General features: G+C 42.0%; 1 non-coding gene across 1 annotated transcript; it reads left to right on the top strand.

Moving 5' to 3' along the window:
• The first annotated feature begins 12,848 nt into the window (after positions 1 to 12,848).
• LOC140307872 (U2 spliceosomal RNA) lies at positions 12,849 to 13,039 on the top strand. Its single transcript, XR_011915897.1, has one exon. It is a non-coding gene; the product is annotated as a U2 spliceosomal RNA (small nuclear RNA).
• Positions 13,040 to 15,824: the final 2,785 nt, after the last annotated feature.

The raw sequence follows: 15,824 nt of genomic DNA, 5'->3' as shown, positions 1-15,824 counted from the left end.
TGATCTTTTTTTTTTCAATGCCATTTATGCTTTTTACAGAACAATTGATATATTTAAGGATGGTTGAAGGCTGGTTAAAAGTAGTTAAATATTTCTGAAGCCGATTCTGATCTGTTTACATGCGCAAAATGATGTAATATTGTTTTACATGTGCTTATCTGTAAGTAATACGGCTGCTAAGTGCAGATTGAACTGAGGGCGAGGAGTCTTACAGGAGAAAGTTGGGAGAACAAACTCCAACAAAACAACATGAGGGAGGTGTGGAGTGGTCTGAGAACCATCGCTGGCCATGAAAAAAATAGTGGCCAGGGGATAGAAGGAGGCCACTGAGTTAAACTTGTTCTTTAACTCCTCTAACTCCTGATCCCTTACCATCTACCTCAACCTTATCTTACCTAATGTCTGCATCCGTGTTCCAAATCTTCAACAATCACAAAAACATTGAATGATATTACATAACTCATGCTTCATGCTTATAGCAGCAGTTTTATTGAACAAAGTGCATGAAATTGGGAACTTTAAAATAAACTACAGTGTAATACAACGTGTCATTAAACCTGGCTAAGAATGAAAATTCAAACTTTTTATTATACTAAGCTGCTGACATCAAAGCACTACAATTTAAAACTTGATTCAAATCTTTGTGCATACAATTTAAAACGATTTCAATCAACTGAAGTGAACCACAACACAGCAGTAAGTCAAATAGGATATTTTACACAGCAGTAAAGTTGTTTTTAACATGAAAAAAAATCACATTTATAAAAATATGAAACTATTTACAATTACTATGTACATATCATTTCTATATGTACAGTGAGTTCGTTCAGAATATTTACAGATTGTTAAGGCATATTTACATCTCAGTCCTTCAACTTGTCTACAGCAGAGGTGAAGTCTTCATCGCGAGCATAAACTCTGCTGTTCAGACCTTTTGATGAGGACATCATCTTTACGGGGCAGAATGTCTTTATCTTGTATCTTCTGTGTCCCTGTGTTGGTTGTTTGGTTGTTTTTAACTTCTTTAACAGATAAACTGTCGAAGTCGTTGGCAAAAACAATATCCAAATTTCGCTCGCACCGTCTCTTCGCTTTCTCTGATATGTGATTGGCTGCCTGGTGAGTCCGGCGAAGCTATTGGTAGTCTACAATCAAAGGTCAGTGGGCCACCTGATTGGTCGGTTGTCTACGGTGTCTTTATGGCTGCCTGGTGAGTCCGGCGAAGCTATTGGTAGTCTACGGTCAAAGGTCGGTGAGCCACCTGATTGGTCGGTTGTCTACGGTCGCTTTATGGCTGCCTGGTGAGTCCGGCGAAGCTATTGGTAGTCTACGGTCAAAGGCCAGTGGGCCACCTGATTGGTCGGTTGTCTACGGTGGCTTTGCACGACCGTAGAACGGATGGGTCTGCAGAGATGTTACCTGACTGTTTCCTGACTCTGGACAGGTACGGGTCCTGGATGGAGGGCAGGCTGACACCAATAAGTTTCTCTGCAGACCTAATTGTCCGTTACAGTCTGTTCTTTTCCTGTTTGGTTGCCAATCCAAACCAAGCAGGGATGGAGGAGCAGAGAATAGACTGAATGATGGCAAAGTAGAAGTGTTCCAGCAGCTCCTAAAGCAGGTTGAGCTTCATGAGCTGGAGCAGGAAGTCCTGGATGAGGCTGATGAGCCTCTGAAGCCCTACCTTGAAACAAAATAATATCTGTCCATAAGGGATGAATATACATATATATTCTGAATGGTCACTTATTGTAATCAATATACTTTGAAAACATCTCACCTTTATCACATCATTATAATTAGTTTATTACCACAAACATGTGAACATGTTGCTGTTGTATTACAAAGCTGTAATCTGAAGTGCTACCCTGAACATAACTGTACATAACATATCTGAAGTGATAAATCAGAGACTTGAACTTCTATATTTTTTATCTCAGTATACATTCAGTAGTATGTAGTTTTTAGGCTAGTAGTGAAAGATCAAGAAAACCTTATAATAATGTAAAATTGTTAAGTTTTGAGTTTTAATTCTCGATTTGAGGCTTAATGTTTTTTTCCTGAGAGGGGAAGTTAATCCTTTTTTTTATCTTCTGCCTGAGCAAACAGTGGGATTCAGACTGAGATCTCACCCCTTGTGCTGCCTTTCTGCAGAGTTTTCGGCCGGCAGCCATGTTAGTGGAGCGCTCAAAGGATTTTGGTCGAACCTGGAAGGTCTTTCGTTACTTTGCAGAAGATTGTGCTCTTCATTTCCCTTCAGTTTCACAGGAATTGGCAGACAGCGTTGATGATGTTGTCTGTGACAGCAGATACTCCGGATCAGAACCGTCCACTGGTGGAGAGGTACCATGTTTAATTGTACTCAATACAGACTTCAGTGATTAAATAATCATTAAAATGTTTTATTAAAACTTCCAGTTATTTGTATAATAACTAAAGACGATAAAACTCTGAAACAGTTTGTGTAAATCTGCAACAATTTTACATTTGTGCCATTTAAATTGTATGAACACATAAACAAATCTCACATTGAGATCAAGTTTGTTGTTTGTCCACTAGGTGGTGCTGAAAGCTCTGGACCCTGTCTTTGAAATAGAAAACCCGTATGCACCAAACATTCAAGGTGAGCATTCATAAACTTCATGGCAAAGTAAGAAGAACAGATTGAAAGTTATTAAATGATTACAAAATATAAGATATGTGATATACCTTCTCCTCAGATCTGATCAGTCTGACAAATATTCGGGTAAACTTCACGCATCTCTTCACACTTGGCGACACTCTGCTAGCGCGTCCCCCCGGGGATGAGCCGTACCGAAGTGCAATTATTGATTGATATGATTGGCTGATTGTCTACGGTCAAGATTACGTGTAATTGTGCCTTATTTATTGATTGTTTAACAGAAAATGGGTATTTTGAGTCTCACATAACAACAAATATGACAGCACTTCTATGAATTCTCTATAATGAATTAGTTTTCTAAAGACTTTTATAAAAATCATGAAAATATTGACTGCCTGCCTGTCCTGAATTCTGTCCTTCCAGAAACTTACATTCCACAGCTTTGAATAAGGTATTTGATATGATACCTTTTTAAGCCACCTGGGAATATGACAGTCTATCATAATTATGATTGTATGAGCACAGGGGTCAATCCTGTGACCCCTATTGTTCAATCTGTACATGCTCCCATTAGGCCAGCTAATACGCAGCTATAATGTGTCCTACCACAACTATGCAGATGACACTCAGACCTACGTGTCACTGACGGCAGAAGAACACGGGCCTGTAGATACATTGGGTCACTGCATCGAACAGATCAGTGTGTGGATGCAAAACTATTTTCTCCAGACAAAACTGAAATCATTGTGCAGCTTTTTACCATCTAAAAAAACATGGCCAGAATCAAAGGAATAGTGTCTAAACCAGACTTAGAAAGACTAATCCATGCATTTGTCTCCAGCAGGTTGGACTGCTGTAACGGCCTGCTCACTGGGCTCTAAACAGGCTGTAAGACAGCTGCAGTACATCCAGAACGCTGCTGCTCGTGTCCTGACTAGAACCAGGAAATACGACCACATTAGTCCAGTGTTCAGGTCTCTGCTCTGGCTTCCTGTCGCTCAGAGAATAGACTTTAAAACAGCTCTGCTTGTGTACAAGTCTCTTCATGGTCTAGCGCAAAAGTACATCTCTGACATGTTAGAGCCATATGGACCAACTTGAACTCTGAGAACCTCAGGGAGGGGTTTCCTGCTGGTGCCCAGAGTCAGGACTAAACAAGGTGAGGCTGCGTTTTAGTTTTATGCTCCTAAAATCTGGAACAGTCTTCCAGAAGATGTGAGACAGGCCTAAACTCTGACAATGTTTAAATCCAGGCTGAAAACAGTTTATTTAGCTGTGCATATGACTCACTTCACTTTTCATTCAATTGATTAATGGTTATTTTTTGTTTTATGGAATTATTTTTATTTGCCTTCTTGTGATTTTATGTAGCTTTAAAGCACTTTAAATTGCCTTGTGTACGAATTGTGCTCTACAAATAAACTTGCCTTGCCACATGAAACACAATTGATGTCATTTATTCACTTGCTACTGTACTGTTTGCTACCAACAATCAATAAAGTATAATTCATTTGATTTGAAGCATATTTGTGAGAGTGATCTTTTTTTTTCAATGCCATTTATGCTTTTTACAGAACAAATGATATATTTAAGGATGGTTGAAGGCTGGTTAAAAGCAGTTAAATATTTCTGAAGCCGATTCTGATCTGTTTACATGTGCAAAATGATGTAATATTGTTTTACATGCGCTTAGTTGGAGAAAGTTGGAGAGCAAACTCCAACAAAACAACATGAGGGAGGTGTGGAGTGGTCTGAGAACCATCGCTGGCCATGAAAAAAAGAGTGGCCAGGGGACAGAAGGAGGCCACTGAGTTAAACTTGTTCTTTAACCCCTCTAACTCCTGATCCCTTACCATCTACCTCAACCTTATCTTACCTTATGTCTGCATCTGTGTTCCAAATCTTCAACAATCACAAAAACATTGAATGATATTACAGAACTCATGCTTCATGCTTATAGCAGCAGTTTTATTGAACAAAGTGCATGAAATTGGGAACTTTAAAATAAACTACAGTGTCATTAAACCTGGCTAAGAATGAAAATTCAAACTTTTTATTATACTAAGCTGCTGACATCAAAGCACTAAAATTTAAAACTTGATTCAAATCTTTGTGTATTAAATGTAAAACGATTTCAATCAACTGAAGTGAACCACAACAGCAGAAAGTCAAATAGGATATTTTACACAGCAGTAAAGTTGTTTTGAACATGAAAAAAATCACGTTTATAAAAATATAAAACTATTTACAATTACTATGTACATATCATTTCTATATGTACAGTGAGTTTGTTCAGAATATTTACAGGTTGTTAAGGCATATTTACATCTAAGTCCTCCAACTTGTCTACAGCAGAGGTAAAGTCTTCATAGCTAGCATAAACTCTGTTGTTCAGACCTTTTGATGAGGACATCATCTTTACGGGGCAGAATGTCTTTCTCTTGTATCTTCTGTGTCCCTGTGTTGGTTGGGCACAGAGTGTACAGACTGGAATATTTTGCACCCTTGACAATTTGGCTCCAACTTCTAATGGATGCCCCTGGTGTTTGCGCTTGTAGTGCGTAGCTCTCGCCCAGGCTAAATGACCGCCAGTGCTGGGCAACGTGCCGGTGGTGTGTGTAGCAGGCGGTGTGGACGCAGTTGGAGGAGCTGTTGCAGGCGTATCGGCCGGCTTAGGGATCACCTGACGGGCAGGCATTGTGGTCTGTGTGGAGGGGCCTGCAATCGCAGAGGGAGCTGCTGATACAGAAGGGGAGGGCAAAGGGCTGGTGATAGCACAGGTGATGGGAAGGACTGATGTAGAGGGACCAGCTATCACAGGGGTCACCAGAATGGCAGGTATCGTGGGTCATAAAGAGCGCCCTGCAATCTTAAGGGCTGCTGTAGATGCAGACAGGGATCGTACAGGCCTGGTGATTGGCGAGGTGGCGGGGGTTTTTCTTATTAGCTGTGGCACTTTTAGGTGCGGCCGGGAGACGGGCATCGTTATGTCCGACCTTCCCTTCAAAACCTTTGTCCCGGCAGTGCTTGGTGTGGGCACATATTTCAGCTGGTAGTCTGGTGGAGGGAGGACTGTAGGCTGATGAGGGGCAGGATGAAGGTCTGTTGATGAGATGGAGGTGATCTTTGTGATGGTGGATGGTTGTTTCGTTGTCTTCATGTTGACAAGCCGCTCTTGGTGTTGGATGAAGTCCCGCACGGTCTTGACGTTTATTATAGGTAGGGGAATGCCAGCTTTGCAGACAACAGGGTCATCCACTAAAATTCGGTGCTGGACCCGCTCGTATGCCTTCAGGATGGTCGTCTTCTCCGGACTGCTGCGTGACCCATGAGGACAATGCAGCCACAAAAGTTTCACCAGTGTGTACATTAGCCTGTTGTGCTGAGCACTTATGTTTTGTTGTGCTGGTGCGTAGCGTTTGGCCATCTTTACTTTCTGTATCACAGCAGCATCAACAAGGTCGTCTCTTTTAGTGCGGCAGTACAGAGTGTTGCCCCAGTGCGTCCTGTACAGTTGATTGAACTGCTGAGGCTGCTTGTCGTGCTCCTCCACGGCAGTCCAGGCTTCCGGGATATTTCCTTCTTCTACACAAGCTTTAAATACTTTGCTACTGTTTTCACTGTTGTTTTAATGTCTAATTTAACTCCTGGCAAAGTGGAAACATTTGAAAACTCGTCTAACACTGGCTCATACGTAGCAGTTGAACAACTTTAACTCCTGGAATAAAATGTACATCCACATCAACAAACAAACAGCTACTCACAAAGACTGGAAGGTGAGCACTAGCAATTTCATTGCTGGAGAGCCGGATGTGGGGCAGCACAGCACTCAGCGCATTGTCACAGGTCTCCACAGCACTCTCGTAAGCCTCATCTGGCTCATCTGGATCATGCTGCCCAGGCTGAAGCACCTCCTCCTCTGGATCCGGCCCATCGTTCACGATGTCTGCGAGAGAAAAAGGGCCAGATTCTCCTGTACTCTGACTAAACAGGTATTCCAACCCGAGCAGCTCATTAGAGGGGACATCAGCGGGAGCCTGGAAGTTTTCCTCCACAGTCTCTCCGAACAGCTGCCGACAGCGGGTGTTGAGGCGGTCGATAAGTGGTGCAGAGTAGATTCTGTGGTGCCGTCCTTTTCCCCCCAAACACTGCATCAGAGCGGCGGTCAGAATTCCACCGTGCAATGCCACTTATCAGATAGACCTGATAGGGCCGGGCTGCGCAGTGGGGACCTGAACATCACAATAAAACACATGAGATGACTCACAGTGACACGTGTGACATTTTATAAATATCCACACTACACCTGTGCACCTGGGATCATGTTGGGCAAAGTTTTGTGGAATCCTTCCAGGCTGTTGTTGCCACGCAGACATTTGTAGTAGGGCACATCCACTTTGTTGATGGTCGTTGTACGCGCCACCCTATACATGTAGATGTCTGGAGGATCCTGGATGCACTCAAGGTGTCGCCGCTGCGCCGCCCACATCTCATCAATGGCCGCTGCAAATACAAATAACGTACAGACACACAAACCGATTGTTATGGAGACTTTTTTATGCCACACAACTAGTATTAATGTTGTAAGTTTTAGTGTCAGGTCTTTATACCAGGTGTCTTGAAGAGGCCGACTCCACTCTCATCCAGCCCCGCGGGGCCTTTCAGTTCCTCAATGGCCAGGTTGATGAGCCTAAATGTTTCCTGCGCCCCTTGTGTGACCCGTCGCACGTGATGTTTCAGCTGCTCCCTGGAAATAAAAAGGTGGATGACGTCCTCATCTGTCACAGCCTTCAGAGCTGTCGGGTCCTTGGCTCTGACAGCCTTGATGAGTAGCTCCATGTCTGCGCGGTTGTACACCAGCACCGCCCCAGCAAGAGCAGACTTGAACACTGCGTACTTGGAGTGAGACTCTGTGCGGACGGCTGCATCGAAACGGTGAATCCAGTGAAAGATGTCCAGATGCACAACCATTCCACTGTCCACCCAAGACTGGAACAAAGTCTCCACAGCTGTTGGGCCCTGTGCACGGCAACAGCCACGGTCCACATACAGGATGCTGGGGACAGGTTGGTTGGCCAGACGAAACCTCCATTACTCCACGGCACAAAGGTCCCAGCTTCTCTGTGGACTCCTCAATATGACAATATGTTTATAATAGGAAATATGTTCTGTATGCCACAATCTATGATTGCGTTTTGATTTACATACTTTCTTGGTGGAATCCATCTTTAGCACAGTGCCAAAAGTGGAGAGGATCTGGCTCCTGTAGTCCTGCACGTTGTCAGCCTCTGCCAGCAGGAAGGCGTGGCGCAGGAGCCGTGCAGACGGGAGATCTCTTGGAGGAGGCAGAGCCTGAAATGTGTGACCTACTGCAGAAACAATCCCTCCAGGTTTCACTAAGCTGTGTGGTGTACAGGTCTTTGCACTGAAGGTGCTTCTCCGTGTGATTTTCCTGTATCTGACGCCACACCTTGACCATAGTGTTCCCTTCGGTTCGGTCCCTCAGAAGACGCACAACATTCTTGTCCACACCACGCCTGTTAGTGGAGGAAAAATTTATAACTTTAGGTCGGTTCGAATAACTTCTTTAAAGACTGACACGTGCACACACGATGCTGAGTGTACTCACTTGCTAGTGAGGACGGCAGGGAACACAGCTTGATGTGCCTCGCTCAGTTGTGTTATAATAACAGGATCCCATGCAAGCCACCGACCTGTTGTGCCACCTTCTCCACCCCTGGCTGACTTTGTGCAAGGCCCACAGCACAGGACCTCCGTCAGCATCGTGTACCAGTTGGATACGTCACAAATGTGACGTACCTGGACTACAGATCAGGGAACAATATATAATAACAATAATGATAATAGCATATAACAATTTACAATCAAATCAATATGATTTTCAAGGAACTTTTCCTTTTACATGTTTAGATACAATGTAATCATTATTCAACCATGATGTTTTTACTCTAACACAGCTGAATTGAGTTATATCCGGGTGTGCTAGCCAGACTTGTACAGGTACACATTACGACCCTTTCCAACACACTCATCGCCACAAGGACACTTCAGGGAACATCTCCAGACTCCTACAGGGCGCCACGCAAAGACACGGCTGCGGAAAAAAAGGTGTGGTACAGGCAGAGCACCTCCGACGAAGCCTGGAGGTTCTGGAGGGGAAAACCACATGCGGTCTGACTTCATCACCCATCGCCTCTTGAGCACACCAGTGATGTCCTTGTAGATTTGAACGGCAGTGAAGAGACCTCTCTCTGTGTCCTCCTTTAGCCATGAGATGTCAGCTGCTGGAATGCCGTTTGGGTTTTCCCAAAGACGTACCCAGCCCTCTAACTCCACCTGTAACACGCACAACACGTACAAAGCAAAATTGTTTTTATCATTTGTAACATGCAATGATACACATGGAGCACAGTTTAAAGAAGCGTCTCACACTTATGTTTGCATTCACTGTAAATGTTACTTACAGGTGAGTCACTTAGAGGTGGTTTCAGTGGATAATCCTGGCCTTGGGACGCGGACGGGGCTTCAGTTGGCTGTGCAGCAGCCGGGATCCTGGATATGCGCTTCTTGTGTGGCAGCTTGGGTGGTGCGGTGGACTCTGGCTGCTTGGGTGGTGCGGTGGACTCAGGCAGCTTGGGCAGTGAAGAGGGGTGAAAAAGCCTTTGGAAAACACTGGACTCTGGCAGCTTGGGTGGTGCGGTGGACTCAGGCAGCTTGGGTGGTGCGGTGGACTCAGGCAGCTTGGGCAGTGAAGAGGGGTGAAAAAGCCTTTGGAAAACACTGGACTCTGGCAGCTTGGGTGGTGCGGTGGACTCAGGCAGCTTGGGCAGTGAAGAGGGGTGAAAAAGCCTTTGGAAAACACTGGACTCTGGCAGCTTGGGTGGTGCGGTGGACTCATGCAGCTTGGGTGGTGCGGTGGACTCAGGTAGCTTGGGCAGTGAAGAGGGGTGAAAAAGCCTTTGGAAAACACTGGACTCTGGCAGCTTGGGTGGTGCGGTGGACTCAGGCAGCTTGGGTGGTGCGGTGGACTCAGGCAGCTTGGGCAGTGAAGAGAGGTGAAAAAGCCTTTGGAAAACACTGGACTCTGGCAGCTTTACCTTGTCTCTGGGACCTGAATCTTGAGTCTTAGACTCCTGGGACTGGGTAGTCTAAAAATGTATCAAATTTTTATCTTATATTATGACTTATTTACATAAAACTACTTCATATAAATTTACTGATGTGTCTTACTTATGTTCCACAGACTCGCATGCAGCTACCATCTCAGCTTCATCACCAGGCCATAATGAAGGACTATACTTAGAGGTGCTTTCCTGCAGTTGCTGGACAATAAGGCAGTGTAACAATCAGAATGTATGATGTACCACGTTTCACTTACCAAACACAAACAAGCATACTTACAACACTAAACACTCACCTATTTGAGTATTTGTTATTTTCTGTGTAATTCTAACCTTTCTCTTTCTGAACACTTACTTTCTCCTTCTCATAAATATACTTTCTGAACCTCTTCATCGTCACACTTGTGATGTGGGTCACCGGTGTGTTCAACCACCTCCTCACTGAGCTGTAGGCCTTCTGTGCTCTGTCTCTCTCGCTGCCAGTGAACTGCTCTTGCTTTTTCTTGAATTTTCCATGCTGACTGTAGAGCTCCCACATCTCCTGAAAGCTGCTGTCCTCGAAGCCTTTCTGACCATAGATACACCTGTTGATGTTGGCCTCAAGGACATTGGAGACTTGTGGGAAGCTCTCTGCATACTCAGCGAGGAAGTCTTTCACTCACTGGTTCACTGCCTCTCCTCTCTTTTGTATGTTTGACTTCTCTACCCTGTGCTTGTCAATTATGATGGAACGATATATATTACCTTAATTCAAACAAGCATCATTTATATCATCTGACTGTGATAAACAGATTAGTAATTGAACCAAGAATGAAACAGATGTGTAAACATGCTACCAAATTTGTCTTAAATTTAAAATGCTTACGACTTCATGTAGTCCACATCGTTTGCCACAAGCCAGTGGAACGGTGCATTTTTGTATTGACCAAACGGCACTGGCAGCTTTCCCAGGCACTGCTGGTGGGATGGAGCAGTGACATCCTCCGCCTGAAGGAGCTTTTCTGCGTGGGCCAGGGCAGTGGCTTGGTTCAGCAGCTCCGGGGGAGGCGTGGGGAAGACCAGCCTTTTATCCCGATAAAGACGGGCCTCTTTGTTCGCCATCAGAATGGCCTGTTGCCGATTTTCAGGAGCATCTGGGTTGGCAATGCGGATTGTGGGGTTTGCCATCTAGATAGTTAAACAATGTTATTCTCCAAAGGGAAATTTATTGGAGCAGCAATTCCTATTAGCAGTAAAGTGGCATTACATCTTGGTATTAAATGTCTGTCTGCCTATCGAGATAAGATAAGAACTTTATTACTCTATTCATTTATCAGCGCTATTGAGAGGTTGTATTGCACTAGATAATGAATGCAATTGTACAAGGTAGAAATAATAATGATAACACTGAATAGAGTTAGTTAAATAGTTAAATAGTTAAATGGACGAGTGCAACTGTTGCAGGACTTACCTGTGCATGCAACCGTTCTGAATGTCAATGATCAAGATAAAAGTATGTAACAAAAAGCATAAATCTCCAGCTGAAAACATGAAACCTGCATACTTGAAATAATATTCCACTAGCGTGACCAACCCAAGTTGTTTATTAGGAGGAAATTTCATAAATGTCCTCAAAACCAATTTTTCTTAGTGTGCAGATTTCAGGTTTTTGTTTTTAGTTTTTTACAAACAAAATGGATTAAAATGTCTCTCTTCAATGAATATTTGGAAAATGCATATTCAAAACTTGTTTAAATCTCTTCCAGAAAACTTTTTGTTTTGATAATTTATTTTTAAAATAAAGATTTATTTAAATATATATATAATTCCAATTGACCATGTGCTTTGCAAATGTGCTTTTACATTTAAAGCTAATTTAAACTCGCTGTCATTGTCAGTTTAAAAAAAAAACAATTTTAGTCATAGAGGTGAACAAGCAAAGCTAACATATTGAAAGATTTCAAACATATTTTTATGTTGAATTGGAAATAAAACTTGTCAGTTTTACAATTAGCAACAAGCTGGGTTCAATTTAAGATGTATGCGCATGCGTTAATTGAAACACGTTGGTTCTGTCACGGGAGTAAAGAGTGATGAAGTGGCGGATGGCCCTTAGTGAGTTCATGTTTACTTAATATGCTGTACTTTTCTTTGAGATAAGAACGGCTATTGTGTTAACATTATAAATAACTACATATTGTTAAGTTGGTTTAATTTTTCGTCGCGCATTGCAAACGTTTCACGCAGCAGAGTAGTTGAGGTTAGCTAATTAAGCTAGCTTCGGTTTAATTAACCCCAACGGTTTGAAGGTCTGGACAGTTTCAACACGTTCATATTTCTCACTGTTGACCATTTTTGTCTAATTAAATTGAATGTTAACTTACTGTCTTAACAGCCTAATTAAGTTTGCTTACTGGGAGTGTCGGTTAGTTTTAATTGTTGGAGTGGTGGTGGTATTAAGGTTTTAGCTAACTGCCGTTAACTGTACATGTACGTAAGTTACCGTTGGTGTTTGGGTCATAGTTGTGGAGCTCCCTAAACGTTTAACTTTACTTTTTAGAAAGAATAGTTTTCAGTTTGACCACCTACAGTGCCGAGCAGGTGCGTTAGGGTATTTGCTGAGTAATTAATTCGGGAGCCGAGCATGAAGTGCGTTGGCTCTCTTCTCCATTAGAGGCCACCACAGGAGCGTTGTCAGTTTGGAGTCCGTATCGTAAAAACATTATTTTCCCTCGACTGCACTTGTCCCTTTACATTCGTTCGACTCATGAAGCTCAACTGACTATTTACTCGCACACATAAAGGTAATACACATATTGTAACGTATATGCGAGGAAAATTGAGTTTTTTCTATGTTTAAGTTTCGACGCTTCCTATTGGACTGAAGCGTACCACGTGTGCAGGAAGGGACTCGAAGCCGCATTTGTTGACAATTGTTAATTCAACTTACTCTTTCGAAACAACATCTGCGTTACAGGCGCAACGTTGTTCATCGTTAGTTTTTACTGTGACATAAATCATGTCGTATTCTATTTGATGTGTCTAACCGTGAGTTAGAATGACGTTGCGGAGAATGACTTGGTTTCCTCCGACCTATTTCTGGTATCGCTTCTCGGCCTTTTGGCTAAGATCAAGTGTAGTATCTGTTCTTATCAGTTTAATATCTGATACGTCCCCTACCCGGGGACCATATATTAAATTGATTTTTGGAATAGGGAGATGGAATAGGGGCTTGCTCCGTCCACTCCACGCATCGACCTGGTATTGCAGTATTTCCAGGAACGGTGCACCCCCTAAATAGTGTGAAAAATAATGAGATTTAAGCGTGTATGTTGTATTGTTTCTGGTGAATAAATGCATCTGTTATTTTGTCTTGGTTACCATTACTTGTTGTAAATATAAAGTATTTTTAATTAAGTTCTTTACCCTCTTCTGTGCTGGGCGTTACATTTTTTACTTTGATTCTCTGTTCCTGTTTCTGTCCTTACATTGCTACTCTTCCAAACTTCATCCAGGAAAAACTTCTAGTTTCTTGATTCCGTGCCTGGAACAAGCATGTGATCAACAGGGAGTGCATGATGTCATTTTACTAATTGGCGGAGCACACATTTTAAAGGTAAATGTAGGAAGTCAGAATTAAGATCGAGATGTGATTAATTGTGCAGCTCTATACACAGCCACCAACAAACAACCCACTACACACTGGGCTGTAGTTCTGCTTATATAAGATGCCAGATTCAAACAAGAATAGATCAGCATAAAAATGCCCCGTAGCTCCACTTTTATATTGTTTCAACTTTTCTTTTTGCCTTGTTTTTAAACTATATTTTTCCTGTTTTTAATCGAACAGAATATATTTAATTGGCACTATATTAGGTGTAGTGTATGTGAAAGTATTGTGTATTTAAAGTCAACATCAGGACCATCTGTAATGGATTATTTAAGTTTTTAATCCAAATAACTATTCAGACACATTTGTACACGGGTTCAGCATCTCTGTACATGAAAGACTGATATGAATCTGCTCCTTCTGGTGTAGCAACAACACCCCCCTCCTCAACTCTGAAGCTTTAACAATGAGCTCACAGCTCTGCTGTTCACTGTCTCTGCAGAAATGAACAGAGACGAGTGGAAGGTCTTCTGTGAAAGAGTCTTGTGTTTAAACTTAGCATCACAGCCTGAGTGTAATGCACAGTTCAAACGCATGAAGTTGTATTTAGATAATTGTCATAGAAATAACTGCAGTTAATAATTTCATAATTCACCTAAACTCTATAAAGAATAACAGCTGTTTATTGAAAGTAAAGACAGGAATGTAAATGGGAAATTAAATGTCTTTTGGGCTCCCTAAACAAAGACCAGGACAGATATGGCACGCTCACAGTTGGAGGCAGAAATTTAACAAGATGGCTCCATTAAAAGGTAGTAAACTCTATCAGTCTGTCACCTATCATACTGTGGAAAACTCGAAATAGGACATTTCTGTTGAGTTGATGTGATGATGCAAATATTATTACATTTGTCTGATAATTATGATTACATGATTGGCTAATTGTTACACATCTGTTTTACTCAGAGTACCTTTTTCCTTTTTTTTCAGACACAGAGGCAGAGAGAAAAATCTTCACAGAAATCGCATATGGACGTACACAAGGTGAGTAAGTGGTCGCTCAGTGAGTCCATCAGACATTTTCTGTCATATGAATGTGTCCACGTGTGTGCCAGAATATTAGACGGTGTATGTACTTGTGATGAGATTACATAGGATACATGTTTATACGGAGTGTAAACACAGCCTGTTGGTCGGGTTCAATAAATGTCAGAATTCATTCAGTCCTTTCCTCTAATGTACTTACACCCTGACAAACACAGTGCACAATGTGTATAAAATGCATTGCATGATTGCAGGGTTTCACAGGTAGTAAATACTAATAATGTACATATTTAGGCTACATTTTACATAAATTCTCCTTCAAAATTCTGCTGTTCACATTCATAGTCGTCTTATTGGTGCACAGACAGAGAAAGTGACTTCTGTCTCCCCCCACATCACTTTAAGTCACTGTTTGGTGTGTTGAAATATTTCTTTTTTTAATCACAGATTTGAGAAAGAATGTTTTGAGGCTTTTAATAAAAAATAATAATTTTCTGTATGGCAGCACTCGTACAATTTTATTCCCATCGTTCAACATCAATTCTCTGAAATAGATCATTTAATGTCTTTACTTTTGTTGAAATACCTCAGTGTCATTTTATAAAGTAGATCAACAGTCATGTGGCCAGTTTACTATGAACATTAAACCGAGGTTGTATGTGAAAGTATTGTGTATTTAAAGTTAACATCAGGACCATCTGTAATGGATGGATCAGATGTTTATTTCATGGTTGAATCCTGCAGTTACCTCCGTTCTCCACCAGAGACCGATAGAGCTTTGTAAGCTGGTGTGGTTTTACAGCCTGAAAAAAACATCTACATGACTTTTCTTTGTTTCTTCACACATGAAGACATAAAATCAGATGCCACATCATTTGGAACAATTCTTGTGGTTTTGATGTGTATTGTGGTAAGATCCCATTCATTATCATCCAGCCTGGTTCACACTCCACGACAGTAGGAGGCAGCAGCAGGACTGTCAGTATCCCCCCACCAGTAAACAAAGAAACAGGAAGTGGTTGCACAGTTAGCAGACAGAACATGTTTCTGTGTGTTTTTATACTTTCTCTGAATGTCAGATGTGAACAAAACAGTTTGTGATTGTAGTTTGATTCACTTAGTTTCACTTTAACTCTCTGTTGGGCTGTTAGTCATTTACAGACAGGCTGATTTATAAAACATGATGTATTTTTATAGCTTTTTGTGATCAAATACAGCAGTGCATTATAGGAAACATGAGCAGTCTTTTGTAGAAATAAAATGTTAATAATCTATCAGTCCACAGATCAGTTCCCTCTGTTTTCAGATGTTGTAGCATCATCCCAGCCTCTGTAGCCTCTGGTTTAGTTAGCTTATAGACTGTTAGCACCATCAGTGTTCTCAGTATGTGTGCGAGTCAGTCCCCCCTCAGTGATCTGTACAACTC

Source organism: Leuresthes tenuis, unplaced genomic scaffold, assembly GCF_036924035.1.
Source record: "Leuresthes tenuis unplaced genomic scaffold, fLeuTen1.0.hap1 SCAF_5, whole genome shotgun sequence".
Classification (NCBI taxonomy): domain Eukaryota; kingdom Metazoa; phylum Chordata; class Actinopteri; order Atheriniformes; family Atherinopsidae; genus Leuresthes; species Leuresthes tenuis.
This window is presented reverse-complemented; position numbering and strand designations above follow the sequence as displayed.